This window comes from Conger conger, chromosome 11 (assembly GCF_963514075.1).
Source record: "Conger conger chromosome 11, fConCon1.1, whole genome shotgun sequence".
NCBI classification, from domain to species: Eukaryota; Metazoa; Chordata; class Actinopteri; order Anguilliformes; family Congridae; genus Conger; species Conger conger.
In genome coordinates, this window is record NC_083770.1 from 43,223,255 (window position 1) to 43,238,374 (window position 15,120).

General features: G+C 42.5%; 1 long non-coding RNA gene across 2 annotated transcripts; it reads left to right on the forward strand.

The window, feature by feature from the left end:
• Positions 1–470: 470 nt before the first annotated feature.
• On the forward strand, positions 471–3,049 carry LOC133140868 (uncharacterized). 2 transcript variants are annotated; one of them, XR_009710034.1, is made up of 3 exons: positions 471–556; positions 1,032–1,354; positions 2,179–3,049. It is a non-coding gene; the product is annotated as an uncharacterized LOC133140868 (long non-coding RNA). The 2 variants fall into 2 exon arrangements; XR_009710033.1 differs by lacking the exon at positions 471–556 and having other exon boundaries at positions 599–1,354.
• The last annotated feature ends 12,071 nt before the right edge of the window (positions 3,050–15,120 follow it).

Below are 15,120 nucleotides of genomic sequence, written 5' to 3' on the forward strand. Positions count from 1 at the left end.
AAGAGGCTTGGAACTGGATGAGTGCCATGCAACTGGAGGTGACAAGATAGTGGCACAGTTTGTTCAGATATTAGCAGAGAGGTAAAACCCATGTCCAGAATGTAAAATAAAAGCTCTCCCCAGTATTTTGTTACAATCACCTGGATCTGCTAATTAACCCAATTATTCAGCCAAGAATTAGAGCTAATGAATGAAATTGGCTGCAGGAGTTAATAGGTGGAAGAAACACATGGTAGAACTTTTACTTCCTGACCCCTGGACTTTCTACCTCTGCATAGTGCAGTGGTCTCCAACCCTGGTCCTGGAGAGCTACTGGGTCTGCTGGTTGTTGTTCTTACCCTGCAATTAACTATAATCAACTGCTCTAATTTAATTAAATAACTCACCTGGTTCTCAACAGGTGCTGATTTTAAGGTGAAAACAAAAACCAGCAGACCCAGTAGCTCTCCAGGACCAGGGTTGGAGACCCCTGGCATAGTGTGTGCTTCATGGTAGTAGCGGGAAAAAGGTCAATTATAGAAAAGTGCCAGCAACAGGGACACCGAGTGGAGATAAGGTAACTGCTGACCATAAAGGTAGTTTTCCATGGCAGCATACTAGGAGCGACAGAGAAGGAATCGTTGCTGCCCTCCAAATATAAAAAACTCCAGCTCTGTCTAGATCAGGGATAGGCAACTCCAGTCCTGGAGGGCCAATGTGTATGCAGGATTTCACTGCCAGCAGTTAACCTGGCTTAATCAGCTAATTTGCTATATGCACCATGACTGATTCGCTCATAAATTAGACCACAATAAAAATACAACAAAACAAGAACATTTATGAGGTGCTGTTTATATCACAGAATGTGGGCATAAATTACAGATCATGTAAATGATTTGGCTAATTAAATCATTATGAGCAGAAGCTGGTCTGAAATCCAGAAACAGATATGGCCCGCCTTGCCCATCTTTGGTCTAGATCAAACTAGTTATACAATACCTATATCAGACGATATATTGGTGCATATATACAAAGGTACATTCTTGTTCTAGACCAGCGATATGAACGTGGAATTTCCCCAGGGCTACAATTTGAGACACCCTGGTGTAGGGATTTAAATACTGAGATTCCCTGACGTAGAAGGGGCAGGCCCATTCTGCACCTGTTAAAGGTAAACAACCAGCCATTCCTCACTCAACTCGGTGACAGCGAGACCCAGCACTGCAGCCACATGGTCTGTCCGTCTTTTCTGTGGAGAGATCAGTGTCGTGTTTATTTGCACTTCGTTTGCAAACGATTGTAGCTGAATGTGTTTTTCTCGGCACCGCTAGACTCCACGAACGACACCGCTCCTCGTCAGGGAAATACACTGAAGGTAAGCATCGCAAACAACATAATTTCAGATAACTTGTTTAGCAAAGAAATGCTGTCACAGACTGTCATAAGTTAGGTTAACATGAATTGTGTTTCGTTACCTGTCGATGTGTGTGTCTTGCTTAGCTTGCTGACAAAGCTAGCTATATTAGTAGGCTACTTTGTTTTTCAAGTTGAAAAGTTGCACGGAATGCATGGTATGCAACCGGGGGGGGCGGGGGTTAAAGCCCCTATTAGACATTTAAGATGAAATGCACTGATACACGAGCAATTCTCGACACCATACATTGCCTACGCTTCACTTGCGCTGTCGTTTTTGTGCTTTGGCGTTGTATGCTTTTTATAGCCTACGGATAAACGTTGTTGATGCAATTCGGCGTTACCCAGGTAACGACGAAGAGCTTTTTCGTGTTTCTCTGGTAACGCTGTCCCTGGCTTAAAATGATTTAGCCAAGTGGAAAAGGGCTTCCCAAAAAGCCTTTTATTCGCCTGTGAATTCGGAACATGAATGTTACTTTGTAATTAGACCAATTTTTTTGCACATCTTCTGTGCTGTAAGGCTATACTCTCCATTCAATACGAGCCTAAATGAATCCTTTGAATAGCCTATGCCGCTTTGCTTTTCGAAAACCATTCATTAAGTTAGGCCAAATGTGTGACATTAGGACAGTGGACAAGCTAAAAATATTTACAAGATGTATTAGACTATAGGGTGTCATTTTCGCGCCGGTGGTATAGCTTAGATATTGCTCTGCAGCTCCATTATAGCCCAGTTAGCTCATGACATTGACTGATGTGGTGTTTGTTTCATCTCTGCCAAAGTAGACTGCCTGTTCAAATCAAGTCAGAAGCACCATGTCTACCAGTGAGACACACATGAATGAAGCGGACAAACACTTTCACATGCAAGAATGCGAGAGCGGGATCCTCCTTCACCATCCGGCTGAATCCTGTATAAAGCGATTGCTACTGCTTTTCCGGAAAACAACGGCAAACAAGGACCGCCAGGAGCCAGATTCGCCACCTAGGCGCCGGCAGCGCCTCTTGCTGGCTATCATCATCCTTTTCAGTTTGACCGTCATGGTGCTGCTCCTTTTGTGGAATTACCAGTGCATTTTCATCGAGCGCCTCTGCCGGGGACATGAGGAGAGCGCTGTCTTCCCAGTTTTTGGAGGGTGGGTGACTACGCCCACCGCGGGGAGCCTCGGCCGAGAGTAGATCCAGAGCGTCATTCGATCTCACCCCCAACCCCATTCCCATTTCAAGTCCTATGTTGCAGCGTGCTGCAGGTGTTGACGAGCGTAGAGTAGCCAATGTTTCGGGGGATTTGTTCATATGGTTCTTAGAATACGATTGAACTGCTCCTCAGGTTCACCACATACACTTGACAGCTGTTCACTTTTTATTGCAGTTTAGGCAAGTGGACTCTTGTTGGATGCTGCTGCATGTCACCCACATTTACTCCCCATCTTTCACTTCCCAATTAAGTATCCCATACCATCACAAAACCCCCTGTGGCTACACTGTACCACCTACATTTTCTCTTGTTTTGCATTTTGGTGTGCTCTGTTTCTATTCTGTAAATATAAAAAATCTTGATTTTAGGAATTTGTTTGTCATTTACTGTGCTGTACTTCTGCCCATTAAGATTGCTATGCAATGAAATGTGTTCTATGAATAAAATGTTTTATTACAACTGTTAAACTGCAGTGATTTGTACTGACATTGTTGGCTGGATAGGTTCTTACTGACTACACTGAGCAATACCTGGCAATAAGTTAGTCCATATTTCAGGATTTACTCAGTGCTGTTACATTACACTTACATTACAGTCATTTAGCAGATGCTCTTATCCAGAGTGACATACAATTAAGTGTAAATGATAACCTGGGACAAGTGCACTGAAAGTCCTAGAGGAAATTATAGTTCCAAGTCCTAGAATGACCACATAGATAAAACTTGAACCCTTGAAGAATAAATCAACAAGTAGCATACTGTGGTAGGTGGCTAGCTTACCCCAAATACTAAAATAATTATACACAAGTGCAATTATAACCTATAGCTTACATGCCTGATTATAGCAGCGAGGTAGGGAGGAAAAGTTGCAGCCTGAAGAGGTGAGTTTATATCCCAATAACTCCGTAATCTTGCTTAGTGATACAGGCCCCAGCTTTCTACTGGAGAGTAGTGTGCAGTGTAGCAGTCAGAGAACTGGGCTTTCTTCCTAGAGGTATCGATATCAAAAGTTTAATCTGAGGTACCTTAGTAAATAGTCATCTGTGTAAAATGTTCATGGGTAAAGATATGAGCTATATAGATGTGGTGTGCAAAGGGTGATTTGATACTATCTTCAATGAAAATTTGAATGTTAAATTCATATTCACAAGATTTATATAGCAACATATTTGAAATCTTAATGTAAAATAAAAATTTCTGTCTGCCTGGTGTAAATATTTGAATCCATAATTTGCCGGTGTATTCTCTCTTGTGACTCCTCTTTATGAGGAGTGCTTTTATAACAGTGCATTTACTACTTATTTTGTGGAAATGTGCCAAACTGCCACTTATTGGAAGTACTGTTATATATTTTCTCGTAAAGGAAGCATCACATAAATACAGAACGGAAACGACTAATTCATATAGTCATTTTCTAGTCGCTCAAATGGTTTGGACATCAAATGGTTTGGACAGGTCTGTGGGACCTGTTTTCAATGTTTACTTAAAGAAAAATGTTACAATTAAATATTTTTTCAACCTGAGACCTGAATTTTCCATGAAGAAAATGTAAAAGAACACCATTTCATTGAGGGCACACTGTGCACCCCCTACACATTTATATAGCATAAGAGGTGTTCGCGTCCATTGGACCTGAGAGTAATAAAAGTGTGGAAATTATTGGTGAAAACAAGTAAACATGGTAACAGTTAAAGAAAAAGGTTTGCTCTGTACCTTCTGTCTTCCTCCTACCTGAGCCTGTCATGTGTGTGTGTGTGTGTGTGTGTGAGTGAGGTTTCAACATAGCACCAAGAACCTGTCTGTTCCTGTATTTCCCCACCTTCTTCACCCTCTGTAGTGTGTGGAACTTCAGAATGTCTTGTGAGAACCTGCACAATGTTATTTCAAAAAATATTTTCTCACAGTGTACCCCAGCTGTAAATTGGGGGAGCGACACAACAAATAAATAGCTTTGCGTGTGTGGCTCCTTACCACAAAAATAATATCTGCTCAGATGGCCTTTGAAATAATTTTAGAAGAGAAAGTAAACCTTTTTACCAGTCTTCCACTGTGGAATTTTCCAATGAGGATCATTATATTCAGAGGATGACTGACCCCTCAGCAACCAGCCCCCGGACCAGACCAATAGCAGCCTGCCCCAGGACCAGACCAATAGCAGCCAGCCAAAGGGCCAGACCAATAGCAGCCAGCCAAAGGGCCAGACCAATTGCAGCCAGCCCCTGTATGTAAATGAAGTAAGGTTTTCATCACTATTGATATTTATTGCTTTGAACTGAACAAAGCAATGAACATCAATAGTGATGTAAACCTTATTTAATTCATATTTGTTCAAAATAAACATGATTTTCCACCCATGTCTTGATTATAAGTGATTGATTTTAAAAAATCACATTTCATTTTGGATGTGCGCCCTCTGGTGGCCAGGATTCAATTCTGCCAGTAACTGCAGACAGCTTAATAGTGCTTGGTTGTGATGTAGCAATGTAACAGTCACTCACAGACCTGGGTTTGTCCGGTATATTGCAACCTATGAAATATTCTTGAAAACCCCACCTTCTTGGCTCAGCTGCAGAAGACAAAATCATTGAGCACAGAAAATTATTTGAATCCAAAACAATTACTTCTTTGACCCTGGTCTGGTCACTGATCATTGGTTTAATGAAAGCAAAAATTATTTAAACCCTTTCATCATTTGATTAGTATTGCAAATGGCCTTAAAGGGGCAGTTTACCCTTAAATAAAATTAAGCTATATTTCCTCTTACCTGAAGTGAACTCTATCCATCCAGATCATTTTGCTGATAGATGACAGGTTTGCTTCTTGTTGTGCACAGTTAAATAAAAAAATAACTTTCTACCAAGTTCATCAACTGTATATCCATGCAGAGTCTCAACCAAAGCATAGCAGTATTCTGGAGCAAATTGGCACTCTAGAGGTCCGTTGCATCAGCCGATATCTAAAAAAACATGTCAAATCTCAGTGAATCTGGATGGATAGATAACACTCCAGCTTTGATTTATTTTTGGGTGAACTGTCTGTTGGATATCTAGTTTTGACTATTGCCATTGAGAGACTGACTATATAATGTGACCTGGCAAACTTGCTCATACTTCACAGTGTGATTAAATACCCTGTCCTCTCTTTGATCTGACCTGTGAATGTGGACCCTATCTTGCTTCTCCCCTCCACAAACATCAGAGGAAACATCGTTGGGGCAATTAAAAGTCATGCAGGTCTTATTTGACAAACCTGGGGTGTCCTGAAGTCTTCCCTCTTTTAAGGTTTTATTACTTCCTTTAGAAACACAGAACACCAAAACCCTTGGCGGTCAGGGGCCCAGAGTGGCAAGAGAATGCCACAAGGATCACAGTTTAGTTTTTGATTTAAAATTTTATGCCAATATGTGCCATTAAAATGCAATCATTAATTGAAAGTCTTAACATCTGTGCAGATGAATGTTAGAGTTATGGCCTATGTTCGTTAAGGCCGACCTGTTGGAGTTTTTGAAGCAGTTCCAGTTTCAAGCTGAACCCAACCCTGTGCAATTTGGTTTGGTTACATAGAACATAAGGTTGAGATTACTCCTGGCTGGATTGAACTATTATTTGCTTACAAATATCACCTCTGTTGTTTAGTAGTAAAAGGAAATTTTTTGAGGTATTCAATAACCTACCTGGATTCCCTCTTAAGATATTCATGTTTGGTCTCCTTATAAAGAGGCTAAAACTATTCATCTTTTGATAATATCATAGTGTTCATAGCAGTGCAGCCCTGCTTCCAACATTATAAGGCAACTTTTATACAGTGCCATGAATAAGTATATTCCTGGTTTCCTCTATTATTACTTATTTGTCACACAGAATGGTTTCATATCTTTAGACAAAATGGAATAATAGACAAAGGGAACTTGACTAAAACACAAATCACATTTTAAAAATGTATATTCATTTAATGAAGCTATCAAACACCCCTGTGAAAAAGGAATCACCCCTTTAATCTTAATAACTGGTTGCACCACCTTTAGCAGCAATAACTGCAGTCAAACACAATGACTGAGCTGTTGGGGCCAAATGCTGAAATGGCAGGGTCAGAAAATACCCGTCAGCAATGTGGAGTTATTGATAATAGGCATGGTAAGAGTTCACTAAGAGGATGTAGAAACATGTGGAGAGTAAGGATGAACAGGAACAGAGCTATGTTGAGTAGAAGTGAAACCAAAAAAGAGATCATTCCTTTTTTCCATCCCCTTGTTCTGCACATATTAAACTGACTAGTCATTAAAAAATTTGACCACAGTCCTAACCTTATCCATTACTCTGGACAAAACCATGGTCTCACTACACAATGATTTAGGAATGACAACATAATGGACCAGTTTCACAAATACAGATTAACCCTAGCCCTAGACTAAATTAAATTTTGAATGGAGATTCTCCAATCAAAACTAATTTTAGTCGAGGACAAGCTTTAATCTGTGTCTGTGAAACTGACCCAATACGTCAAGATTTGCTGCGTTGTGCTCTCAATATCTCGTCACCAGGGGGCGACATAGCCAGGTTATGTTATTTTACACATTTTAAACACTAGACGTTTTCTTGCTTTGGGGGAAAACGCCTTTGTGAAGTGACCCGCTAACAAGATGAGTTATAAAGACCTGCAAGTTATATTATTACATATGAGCATCCTATGGCAGGAGCAGCTTGATAGAGCATGGCACAAATCAAACCGTATCAATGGAATTAGTTGTAACAATAAACGTAGCATTGAACAATAGTGAAATTAATAGTTGGCCTATATTACTACATACACTTACTGAGCACTTTATTAGATATTTACCAGACTTCTTTTTTAGACATCTACTGCTCTAGCCTATCCACTTCAGAGATCAAAGATGCTCTTCTGCATACCACTGTTGTAATGTGTGGTTATTTGAATTACCGTCACCTTCCTGTCAGTTTTGACCAGTCTGGCCCTTCTCCTCTGACGTCTGTCATTAACAAAGTTTTTCTGTCTGCCGAACTGCTGCTCACTGGATATTCTTTTGTTTTTTTGCACCATTCTTTGCAAACTCTAGAGACGGGTGTGCGTGAAAATCCCAGGAGAATTTCTGTGATACTCATGCCAACCCTGTCTGCCACCAAAAATCATTCCATGGTCAAAGTCACTTAGATCACATTTTTTCCCCATTCTGATGGTTGATGTGAACATTACCTGAAGCTCCAGACCCATATCTACATGATTGTATGCATTGCACTGCTGCCACAAAATTGGCTGATTAGGTAATCACATGAATAAGTAGGTGTCATAAAGTAAACATGTTCCTAATAAAGAGCTCAGTGAGTGTATATGCTTCATTAAGAATAACAAAAAGACATGTCAAAGGAATTCAGAAAAGAAGATTAATAAAACAAAGTGATCAAAAGGAAAAACATAATTAAATCGAACCTTATAGTGTGTGTTTGGGGCTGATTAGGGCAGTGGCTCTGTTATGCCGGAGGGAACAGAAGAACCAGAAGCAGGCCGGGTGCAGAAAAAATGGCAGGTTTAATGCAAAAGCAGGGACAGACAGAGCGGAGTCAAAAAACAAGCCAAGGTCAAAATCCAGGGGGTCAGTCCAAAAAGGCAGAGGTACAAATATCCAAAACAAGCAAATAAGAGTCCAGGGAAGCAGGCAGGGGTCAAAACCGGAAATCCCGAAAAACAAGGGCAAGGACTCAGGAACAAGGAGGCTAGAACCAGGGGAAGGGATAAAGGGCTCGGTACTCAAGAAACAGGACAAGACGAACTGGCAGAGTGCAACTGAAAAGGACAGGTATAAATACACAGGGGAATGAGACAAGCTAGGCGGGGCATGGGAGTGAGGTCGGTCTAACAAATAAACATGAAAGGGTAATAGGACAATAACAAGGGGGAAACTAAAACGCGGACTGGATTCACAAAGACACACATGTAATACAAACGGCTCCAGACTAGGGAGTAGATCATTTGCAGAGAATCAGGAGATGCAGAAATACTGAGAGACAGGTGTGAATACTTCGCTGAAACTAAGCAAGTAATCAGAGATAGAATAGGGAGGAGGAGTTACAGAACAGAATTGAAAGTGGAGATGCGTTAGTAAGTTAGTTAAGTGATTTAGATTACAAATACCCAAAACTAGTGAATGTTAGTTTGTTAGTTTGACAAACATATTAATGTGTTAGTATAATTAGTACTGTACAACTTCTATGTTAGTTGGGATTAGTATATTAGTGCTATGTACAAACATGAAATGGAGAGAAAGCAGGAAGTAAGGAATGCAAGATTGGAAGGAAGGTTGAACCCCGGAACTACCGTAAACACCCGAATAGTGGGGCACGCAGACAGGGGAGTGACTGGGCTACTAAACATTCAGACTCAGACATCACAGGGGAAGACGAGTGCAAAGACTAATGAATGTAAACAGAACACCAGACATGAAATAAGAAAAATAATAAATTATAAGAATAATGATAATAAACAATGATAAACTAACAGACAGAACACAGGAACATAACAGGCTCCCAACCATGGTCCTGTTTATGCTAGTTTTTGTTCCAAACAAAGTTGCAATCCCTGAATTTTAAAAATGCTGTTAGTGTTACTTGGATTATTTACCCTCTTAAGACATATGTCAGAAATAGCATGGCTATTTGTTAAAGTTGTTCAACACTTTCAGTCTGATGATATTTTTCCTTAAACCTATTAAAACAATGCATATTTGGCTCTACCAATTAGTGTAGCCCATTGATTCACCCTAGTCTTTCATTTGATGTTGTTACCTCTAATAATTGTTTGCAATATAGCATAATGAGCACAACATGGACATCAAACTCTTAACTTTCATGGAGTGCTTGGATATTTCTTACGTGATGTGGCTTAAGAGGGTTAAAAAAACCCTCTAGGCATGAAAAGCTTCAAATTAAGGAAAATATTTTAAAAATAAGCATTAAGAAAATAAATAAAGAATAAAAATTCTATGCTTGGAATGAAAACCAACATACAAAGGATTGTGATTGGGAACCACTGGATTAGGGTATGTAGTCGTTGAATTTTTAATATTGAAGGAAAAAGTGCATCTCTGTCTCGACCTGAAGGTTGGGTAATTTCAGAGCCAGCTGCAGGAGACTGTTGCAATTACTGCAGTGAGCCTAATTCTGCCCTGCTTGAATTTGTTGGGGTTTTTTTGGGGGGGATTTCCAATATAGGCTATTTCTACAGAATTAGGTCCCTGTTGGTTTTTTATCCCATATAGTGTTAACTGAGTGGACTCCATGCTACACACCCATATTGTGCGATAGGCAGGATCACACTGTCAAATATCTAATGGGAATTTCAATTCCATACAAAAAGTCATGGAAAGAGGAGCATATTGCATTTACTGTATTGGACTAATTTTTATATTAAAGACACACTGAACAGAAGTCAGAGCAGCACTAGCTTCCACGATGTGACGTATACATGGGTGAAACTGTAGCATAGTGGTTAAGGTAAATGACTGGGAGACGCAAGGTCGGTGGTTCTAATCCCGGTGTAGCCACAATAAGATCTGCACAGCCGTTGGGCCCTTGAGGAAAGGCCCTTAAACCTGCATTGCTCCAGGGGAAGATTGTCTCCTGCTTAGTCTAATCAACTGTACGTCACTCTAGATAAGAGTGTCTGCTAAATGCCATTAATGTAATGCAATGTAAATACAGTTCTGGAGCAAAAATTCACACCGCAGATTTTACTCAGGAAGCCCTGCAGAAAACACTTCCGTCTGGGCCTACTAATGGGCTATTCAACTCAGCACAAATTAAAGTTTAAGATGAGAGACCACAAAAGCAGATGCTGGTAAAATATTTCCATTCAATTCTTTTATAATGCATTTCAATTCCTTCCCAAATACTCACACGTCACCCCCCTGCTTACTTCCCTCCACTGGCTGCCTGTCATGGCTCGCATCAAATTCAAAACATTGGTGCTAGCCTTCCAAGCAGTTAAGGGGTTTTCCCCAGCTTACCTACAAAAAATCATCAGACCCTACACCCCTGCTAGACCTCTTCGTTCAGCCTCCACAGGCCGCTTGGCACCTCCCCCTCTCCGAACCTCCACCTCACGCTCACGACTACTGTCTGTTCTGGCTCCACAGTGGTGGAATGAACTCCCCGTTGAGGTCAGAACTGTAGAATCTCTCCCCAGCTTCAAGTGCAAACTGAAGACGCACCTCTTCAAGTAGCACCTCTCCCCATCCCTCCCTACCTCCCTGTGAACCTTAATTGTTGTCTTTGTGATTTACTTTGTGTTTCGGTATTTTTAGTTAAAAAAAAAAAAAGTTTTGGTCCTTATCTTTGTTGTACGGGTAGCAATTGAAATTGTACTTCCCTCTAGGGTCTTTCAGCGCACTTATCCCTGGTTATGGGTATGCACTTTGTTGTACGTCACTCTGGATAAGAGCGTCTGCCAAATGCCAATAATGTAATGTAATATAATGCATACTAAAACATCCTAAAAGAAGAGCCGTGTATCATCTGTGTGGTCAGTGGCCATCAATGGGTAGCATGCTGTGTGCTTTCCAAAGGACTACCCCAAACTCTCAGGTGTATTTGGTCAATTTATAATTTGCCATGAGAGTCTGTCTCTGGGTGTTTGGGAAGCAGACTCTGATCTTCAGCCCCCCTTTCATTTGCAAAACCAAATTGTAGTGGATAAAAGGAGGGGGTAAGGTATGGAAAATTAAGGATAGATTCTTTGCAGATGTTTAGCAGCATTTTCACAACCGGACGGCTGCAATGCTTTGGGGAAAAGCATGACAGTTAGTTTTACCAAAAGGTGCCTCAGGCACATGAAAACAAACTACTGAGAGGGGCATTATGGCTGTTGATATAGACACGGTGCCATTATCTGAAGGTTGATGGATGTGTCTGCTTTTTCAACAAAGGTCAATGTCACATTTCTCATACTGGTCCTCTACACGACCTGACAGTGGTAATGTTTAACCCTGTGTGCGCGCTGCACGTATAACTGACCTGGATCGATAAAGCCCCATCGTTCTTCACTCAGCTTCCAAAGTGCAATCAAACACTGCATTACATTCAGCAGCACCGGAAATCCAATGCATTATCATAAAGTGAGCATATGCCTTTACTTTCAGGTTTTTTCTTTTTTTGCATTGTGGTTTGTGAGGTAAGCGCTGTAAAAGCCATTTATCCTTTTAAGGAGCTTGAAGTGGAGTGCTTTTCTCTGTTTTGCAAGTCCTGTATGCACCTGTGTATGGGCGTAAGTGGTTGGGTGCATGCACGTGTGCGTATTTCTATATAAGTTTGTATAACAGGCTGCTAAATACAAAAGCATTCACCTTCCTGTTTATGCATGGGATGAACACACTGCTAATGATTTAGCTGTGCTGTTATATGTAACTATAGGGGTCTGTTGCTCTGTGTTGGCTGAATACTGTAAAAAATATATATAATCATAACGTACTGTGGGTTTGTTTCACATCTTCAATGTCAGGATTGTCCGGTTCCATTTTCAATCATAAAATCTGCTTCATGCTTGTTTGTGTGCCAGCTTACAAGGCTGTGTGTGAATGTGTGTGTGTGTGTGTGTGTGTGTGTGTGGGTTTGCGTGCCAGTTTACAAGGCTGTGTGTGTGTGTGGGGAGGGAGGCATCCCAGTGTGAGTCACCCTTAATGCCCAGGGGGTTCGAGAACTCATCCACAGCTCAGTGTCTGCCAGCCAATGTGCAGACCCCCGGGGCCTCTGCCCCGTCCGTGGCGTGGCAGGGCCCAGCACCGCGGAGGCACAGTGCTCCCTCTGTCTCCCCGACAGACGCAGTGAAACGGCGCCATTCACAGGGCAGTCCGCCGCGGTCAGAGTTTCCCCATCAGCCCTCAACACAAAAGGGAGGAATCTCCCGGCCAGAAGACAGGGCGGAAAACATTGCGTCCTACAGCTGCGCTGAATACCACACTGGCAGCCCACGGAGAGGGGGCCTGGGGACAGGGCGAGAGAGGGGGGACGTGGCTGTGGGGGTGTGAGGGGGTTCCAGATCAGCCAACATTACACATAATCAGAACAAACTGTATCTGCTCTATTCCCAATAAAGCTGATAATCCATCCATTATCCATTATGAAATCATGTCTTTGGACTGTGGGAGGAACATGCACACGGAGAGGCCCCGGCTGACTGGGATTCAAACCCAGGCCCTCCTTGCTGTGAGGCGGCAGTGCTTCCCACCCTGGATAATATTGTCCGTACAAAAATGAATATAGTCAGTAATGCAGTCAGATAGGTTGCTGATGTTGTCCTCCCCATGCGCAGTGCAGAACGCCTCCCAGTCTGTGAGATCAAAGCAGTCCTGTAGCTTTACCACGGCTTCCTCTGACCAAACTCGAACAGTCCTGGCGGTGACTGGCATTGCAGCGGGTGAGTCCAATAAGCTGAACAAGCTGATCAGGAAGGCGGCCTCTGTTGTAGGAGGGCACCGTGACAGTCTGGAGGAGGTGGCTGAGGGGAGGATGGGGTCTAAAATCTGTAACATTCTGGGGAACCCAACCCACCCCCTCTATGGGGAACTGAATGGCCTGAAGAGCACCTTCAGCGGCGGCCTCATCCTGCCACGGTGCTCGAAGGAGAGCTTCAGACGCTCCTTTATTCCCTCAGCCATTCGTCTGTATAATGCCGCCTGCCATGGTGATTCCTCAGGTTGGCATGGTGGTTCTACACGGGTCACCTCTAAATGGACTAAACACATAGTGTATTATGGACACCTTGCACTTTCATACTTTTATACTCTCATATGTTGACACACATAACTGTTCTTAACATACTGCATTAGGATTTTTAGTATTTCTATCCATTGTGTTCCCCCTATTTGTTTCCTTTAATTCTATTCATCTCTGCTGATGTGAGATTGAAATTCCCCCACGGGGATAAATAAAGAGCTATGTCAACCGGAACATCAGCTGGTCAGACCTGTGGAAGATGCCACAGGCAAGGCTCAGTTTCCTAATTCACTCAACTTACGACACGCTTCCCTGTCCTCGTAACCCTTACCAGTGGTTCGGGAACGACGAATACTGCTCACTTTGCAACGCTCCCAACGCAAGCCTCCAGCACATCCTGTCAGGCTGTAAGACCGCGCTCTCTCAGGGGCGCTACAGATGGCGACACGACCAGGTCTTGAGACAACTAGCCGAGGTACTGGAGGGGTGTCGACAGGGCAGCAAAGAATCACCACCAGCAGAGAGCCACATCAATTTTGTCACGGAAGGAGGGGGACGAAGATATACCAACTCAAGTAAAACACCAAGGCCCTTTTTCCCTGGCCAGGAGTGGGACATGAGGGTCGACCTTGACAGGCAGCTTCGGTTCCCCACTGAGATCACCGCCACGTCTCTCCGTCCTGACATCGTTGTGTGGTCGATCAAGGCAAGATCGGTGCACCTCATCGAGCTCACAATACCACGGGAGGAGGGGATCGAGGCTGCCTTCGAGCGCAAGAAGGCCAAGTACTCTGAGCTGACTTACTTACTCAGCTAGAAAGCTGTCACGGTCTGTATGTGGTCAGCAGCCCAAGGACTTGGACATAGCTTGCAGAACTTATACTGCACGCTATTGTTACTTCTGGGTTTCCAGATACAGATGACTCATGTAGAGACAGATTTTATCAGTATTTGATAAAAGCCACCTCGGTTAATACTCCTACCCTTGTGGCTTCTTCGCTGTGCCTTCGGTTGTGCCTTCTTCGCTGCGGAACTGGATTTTATTTTGGCTAGATTAGTGCTCAGTTCTGGCCAAACACTGCTTTCAGGAGCAATTTAGTAATCCCAATAGTTCTGTAGTGAGCAAAACCCAGAATCTAGATGTCTAGAGATGAGGAAATCTAGGTTGAGAAATGTTTTCATAGACTAGATGTTATGTACGGTTCTGAAGACGAAGGAGTATCTAAAAACGTAGTCTTTATTCAGTCCAAGTCAAGCCAAGAGATCACAAGACAGGGTGCCAATTCGAGATGCAAAAGAAAAGTAAAACAAAAGCAGGGGTCAAAATCCAGGAAAGGTACAAAAGGGCCAGGCAAAATCAAAGTCGACGAAAGCAGAAGAATAAAGCCCAAAACTAAATGTGCCAAAAAATCAAAGGGGCTAGGAACTTGAAAATCAGGCAAAGGGTGTCTTTCAGGAACCTCAAATAAACAGGTGTACTGGGAACCCGGCTCTGAATATTAAACAACATTCTGACAAATGTACTAGCAGAGACTGGGGTTTAAATACATGAAGGGAAGTGACATACTAGGCGAGGCACGGGAGTGAGGAGGTCAAGACAAATACACAACAGGTTGAGGAACATAATAGGGTAGTGATACAATAACAAGGGGAAACGAAAACACGGATTGGAAACACATAGACCCACATGTAATACAAACAGCTCCGGATTAGGGAGTGGACAATTGCACAGAGTAGTGATAGCGACAGACAGGTGCGAACACTTCGCTGAATCAAAGCTAGGATAGGATAGGAAGGCGGAGCTACAGAA